Source organism: Periplaneta americana, chromosome 9 (assembly GCF_040183065.1).
Source record: "Periplaneta americana isolate PAMFEO1 chromosome 9, P.americana_PAMFEO1_priV1, whole genome shotgun sequence".
NCBI lineage: Eukaryota > Metazoa > Arthropoda > Insecta > Blattodea > Blattidae > Periplaneta > Periplaneta americana.
This window is the reverse complement of record NC_091125.1, coordinates 171,779,230-171,785,396: the sequence shown is the minus strand read 5'-3', so window position 1 is coordinate 171,785,396 and position 6,167 is coordinate 171,779,230. Positions and strand designations below refer to the sequence as shown.

At 35.8% G+C, this 6,167-nt stretch overlaps 1 protein-coding gene across 1 annotated transcript in view; it reads left to right on the top strand.

Annotated features, from left to right (window-relative positions):
- Positions 1–248, top strand: part of LOC138706744 (uncharacterized) — a 736,334-nt gene extending 736,086 nt beyond the window's left edge. The window contains exon 5 of the mRNA XM_069836385.1: positions 1–248. This exon is cut by the window's left edge and continues 498 nt beyond it. The gene's annotated coding sequence lies outside the window, so the exon portion shown is untranslated.
- The last annotated feature ends 5,919 nt before the right edge of the window (positions 249–6,167 follow it).

Sequence of the window (6,167 nt, the reverse complement as noted above, 5' to 3'; positions counted from 1 at the left end):
ATACGTTTACAGTGAAAAATGCTCGCCATGTTATACATCAGCGGTAACCAACCTGTGGTCCATATCCATCTCCTTTCAAACGTGGTAATACGTTCTTTTCCAAGTATTTTATTAACGTATCATAACGGTTTGCTGATGCAGGCTGTATTCATATCTTTATGGCTAACAATAGTACCTGCACGCCACTGAATGCATCCCATTGCGATAGTTTACAGTCGCGTGCTTATACCCCGAATTCAATTTTGAATGGAACTTCTGGCACTTGTTGTTACGTTCACGACGTCATAAGTTTGTTTGCAGAATATAACCAAAGACAGAGCATTTTAGCGATTATCTACTTTCGAATGCCTTGAGTTTCGCACTTAGCACTTTAATTTTGTTTAATTATGTCCATTTTTAAAAACATGTATTAATTATTATTATATTGAATTTACCTATTAACTCTTTCTGACTTTAATTGCGTTTTGTGGATAAAACAATTTTTCCTTTGCATCTATCTTGTATTTTGACCTAATACCATGGAGAAACAAAGAAAAAACAAAGCAATCCTCTTCCTAATAACAGCTGGCCAAGGAACTGCCCTGTACTGCACTCTATCGGTAAAGAACGAAACTACTTCTGAGGATACCAAATGATATGTGTGTGTCTAATGCCCACCCACTTCTCTTGCGTGATTCGGGTTCCACATACTGCGGATAGATGGCAAGACTGTGACCCATTCTCAAGTTGCACACCACTTCGGCAGGCCACGCTATGCATGATGTGTATCTGAGATGAGTTATGTCTTGTACTAGGGTGAGTGTATGTGTAAGTGTTGGTGTAGGGAATGGGTGAGTCTGATGATGATGGTGAGGAAGGGAGAAGGGGAAATCCGGTGCTGGCACGTAGCCTACTCCTGTCGAATAGCATCAAGGGGGCTGCCAGACTTAACGTCCCCGTCTGACGTATGAATCACTATTAACAGTGACATATGCCTTCCCTTCATATGCACTGCGGAGAGATTTGGGATTTAACCCAGGCATATTGGTGCACAATCTAGTGATTAGAAGTTGTGCACCGCCATCTCTCCTAGTCCCGAGTTAGAAATTTTACATGAAAATTTTTGACCCCACCGGGAATCGAACCCAGACCGGCTAGTCTGGAGGCAGATACGCTACCACAAAGCTAACTCAGCGAACTGGATACCAAATGGAATCATCAGGCAAATCATATGAGTCAGAGATTACAGAAATGTTAGTGATTCCAAATGGACTCATTCGAACGGAAAGAGTTAACAATTGTGAGAAGCCTTCGTAGAGGAAGTTGCCGGAATTGTGGTCAATTGGCCAGAAATTCATTCACGCAATGATCAACGATATTGCTCTCCAACAGAATAAATTTGTAATGATTTGTTGTAACATTTATTTCGTCCTTAAGAAACATTTTAAAAAATCAAATGGAGTTTGGAGTTTGGCTACATTCATTTGTTGACAAAACAAAAGAGCAATACTCAGTGTCAACAACAGACATAGCTTACATCAATTAGGTAAGCCTTGTGGGTTAACTCGATCTGTGATGATGACCTCATGGATATATAGAAACAACTGCCAGCAGCCACATTCAAAAATGGAGTATTATTATTTTCATGAGGTATAATTCTGCATACACGCCACTGAACAAATTCTAACTGTTTTGCAGCAGTGTCTAGTGCAGTTTTATATGAATATTATTAATAGTACAAGTCACATGTCACTTGAAAAATTTACCAATATCAGGTCATTCATGATTGAGAGATCCTGGAGAATATTAGTTTTCAGTTAACATTTTATGCAAGTTTTCAAAGCAACAAGTTTCTGTGTACACGCCATTGAACTTCTCCTGAAACTACAAGTCATTAATGGTTTTCTAGGATTGTTGAATATCTATTGAATTTTTATGTCGAAATTAAGTGACTACAATTGTTAAATAAGTGATAGTCCACTCGACTTAAATTCTATAACCTCCAATCAGGTTAGGTTTCGTTTTGCTCCTGCTAGGTAAGTTGCTGTCATCTTCTTTGTAACCTAATCTTTCCAGGCCTACTCTTCTGGAGACAAACCTTTATGCAGAAAATAAAGTATTTAGAAAAAGATATTTTATTATAATTTTAGTGTATGGAATCCACAGGTTGGTACCTCTGCAGTTGCTGTGAAATATATAAAAACAAAAGGGGGGAAACAGTGTTTCAATACTTGAAACGCTCAGTATCATGGTCTCGATCGAACTCAGTACTCCGTGCTCAAACCAGGTTGTTTATATTACAATATAATGTGTGAATTTTATGTAGCAAAAAGATATTTAGTTCCCAGTAAATCTATATATATTATATATATTGTTATATTTTTCAATATAAACTATTTGCACATCTGTTATATAATGAAATTCCCACCCTTGTCATCCTCAAACTTTCAAACTTCCAGTGTGTATTTTTGTTTACATAATATAAACAACAGTATTGTAGATTTTCTGTACCTTTATCTTCATACAAATATTAGTTGTTGATTTTAAACGAAAACGGTATACTTCAATAGATATTGTTTTTCAAAGAATTGTTGTACTTGTTTTTGTGTGAGAGAGAAAAAATGTTTAAAAACTTTTACTGGTGTGATTTAAATGCTCTTCTAAGATATACTTTTTTGCAAGTTGGTAATCCTGTTGTAAATCCGTTTAGATTATAATTTACTGTTTTCTATTGCTGGCTTGTTTGAGAGAATTTCTATAACTTCCTTTTTTAACTGTTTGAAGTGAATTTTCAGATGTCCAAAATTATTCCAAAAATAATCCCATGGCCTTTAAAAAAATCCCCGTTCATTTTATACTTCAGCTTTAATCCTAACATTTTTATAGGAATAGAACCCTGATGTCATGCCGAAAATATATTAAAAATTTGCAGAAGAAATGTTCTTGATTTTCACTTTTGAAACCCGGGTTCAAACCATGATCAGTCCACATGGAATTCGTAATGGGTGATGACGAATTGGGTCAGAGTTTTCTTTTTATAATCCAACTTTTTGTCATCATTTCATCATTGATTATTGGCTATCATCTTTAAAATGAAACAGTTGGCAGAGATGTACTGCCATTGTGACGTCATCTCATGATCAAGGATGGGCACAACAATTACCCATCCACGAGAGATACTTATAGACTTGGTCTATTGAACTCTTGCTTCATGTTATGAAAGAAGACACATAGCAGCTGTCAAGCTAGTGGGGTAGAGACACAAGGTGGGACATGAATTGCTATGGATATACAAACAGATGAAATCACTTTTAATTTAAATAAAATATAAATTATAAGCAGGGCCACCGAGAAGGGGGGGGCAAAGGGGGCAAGTGCATATGGGCCCGTGAGCAATAAGGGCCTGTCAGATTAAGTGAGTCTGATTACTTTTTATTATCATGAATAATTATTCGTAGATACATACGGGTACTATAATAGTAATATGCGTTACAAGAGCGGTATGTTGAAGTTTTCATGTTCGAGGAAAAGTTTGAAAAAGCAAAACATAGTTGAGCTTTTTTAATTTCCGAGAATTGAAAGAAAACATACTGCTCGTGTATCATACATTATTTTGTGCGAAGATCGTTTATTACATACCTGAAAGAGGAATTTCTAATTAGTTGCAATGAAATCTCCATCTTGGTTTCTGTTCAATGACGACAAATTTGCAAAACAAAAATATCTATCTTCAACATTGTTGTTTTAAAATGTTTTCTGCGTTTACTATACTCCAGCAGGCCGTGATATACGTCTCTCTTTTTCTTCCCCCAGTCTATGATGAGTCTGGAATCTTGTTGATTTTTTCACGGCTTCCTTAATGTTGCTTGCATCACGAATGCAGTAACTTTAGTGGAGTTGTAGAGTTTACTTAATTTTTGCAAATATTTAAAAACAATAATTAACAGTGCAATTTAGGTGAAATTGCAGTGGTAAGTTTCCAATTTATAATTATTACTATATTAAACGTCTCTAAAAATAATATGTTAAAAGCCTAAAGCAATAAAATCAATATGCCACTTAAGCGGTAAGAAGAGGGAAATTGTTATGTGTGTTAGGTTGGGAATACTGAGTGTGGAATTTTAGACTTTCCGTGGATTGGTTTTGTGCGGAAACCAAGCAAATGCGCACGATCTCGCACAAAATGTTACATAAGTTTGACATTAATACAAATTACCACTTCATATGTAAATATTTGACTTTTATATAATAGAATATCGGTTTCCCACATTAACGTTCACTGACACGACAATTGAGGGCCCCGGCATTTTCCTGAACTACGTTCCCGTCGCTTGTACTGAGCACATTCGATTTATTGGCTTGTCCTTTTTAACTACCAAATCCACGCTGGCCCACCACAATATGCTAGTGGACTCTCTCAAACCGAAGTCACAGGATACATTTCTTTTTCAGTACATTGTATGTTTCGTGTCGAAACTTTAGTCTTTTCGTTGTCGTTTGTCTAGCAAATTCTGTTCATTAGTGTTACTGGTTATAGTTTAACTGCACAATGGACAAGTACAGGCATAAGTCGGGAGCTGAGAAGTACAGGGAGAAACAGAAAAAATTGGAAGATATTAATAAGGGTACTAGACTGCGTGAAAAATATTATGGAGATATTAACAAAGAGATCAGTGACGAGCCGAAATATTTAAAATCAATTCATGCCTCTAATTTAGGGCCCACCACTGAAACCTGTGAATCTCCTAAATAGTCTGAGGGAATTAAAACTGGACAGTTTATTTCCAAATAAAGGGTGCGGCAAAACATCCTCCTTAATTTAAAGTTTAAATAAAGAACAGATGGATCAAAATAAGGAAACTGTATTAATATGAACTGTATCTAAACAGTGGAAAATTTAGATTTACATGCGTTGCCATAGCAATATCAAATGACATGCGCAAAACAAGAAGAATTGAATAGGACATTGAATACAAGGAATTGACATTCAATTAGTGCAAATTGTAATCTGTAACGAATTCCAACCATGTTGTGGTATCATGTCTGGTAAGTGGTAATTCCGTTGTCGCTGCTCAGATGTTTCCCGGTCGCTTAATTTCTTCACGTGGCGACGTCCCCTGGCCAGCACGATCACCAGATCTTTCACCCTGCGATTTTTTTCTATGGATGCATTTTAAGGCTGAGGTGTTCAAACATCGGCCGAGGACTTTGCCAGACCTAAGAAATGCAATACAGGAAGAAATTGATCTTATTCCTCAAGAAATGCTAGTTAGAGTGATTCAGAATTTCCGAAGTCGCATTCAACAGTGCATTGATAGTGAAGGACACCACTTGAGAGACACGTTATTCAAAAAAATGAAAAATTCCCACTGTAAGATACCATTCATATTAATAAAGTTTACTTATTTTGATACATCTGTTTTTTATTTAAACTTTAAATTAGGGGGGATGTTTTGCCGCACCTTTTATTTGTATAGCCATTAGAATATTCTATACAATTCCTGTGACAGTTGCTGATGCTGAAAGATCCTTCAGCAAAATGAAGGAAATAAAAAATGTATTCAGATAAGCAATGTGTCAAGAATGACTGAGTAACCTTGGCTCCTTAGTCTGGAGAGCGATTTTGCTAGGTCTTTAAATTTTGATGACATAATTGATGATTTTGCATCAATGAAGTCAAGGAGAGTTGTTTGTTGATGTTGGACTGCAAGTTAGAAAATACAGGTGTTTAGGAATAATGTTTTATGAATATAATATAGGCCTTATTGTGCTAATGTGAAGTTTTGGTAAAAGTTTTCAACGTAATAAAAGTGTATATGTTTAAGTTCGTATCTGTGTATGGGGTTATCTTTTATTTATTTTGCAAATAATTATTATGGTTAGAATAACTGGTAACTTGTGATTGTTACTTTTTTCAACGGGGTCTGAGTACAGTTTTGCATAGGGGCCCATAAATTCTGTTGGCGGCCCTGATTATAAAAAACATGTGATGCATTGTTTTGTGAGTGTAAATAATGCAATTGCATCACGGTATATGACAAGTATTTAATTATTTGTTACAACTTAAATAGGCCTATGTTAAATATTGAAACAAATAATGTATTCCTAATGGCAGGTTCCCAACAAAGAACTTTCGGTTGACGAGTGTAGGAGAAGAGAGATGCTGAGTTAATAGACTTGTGCTGTTT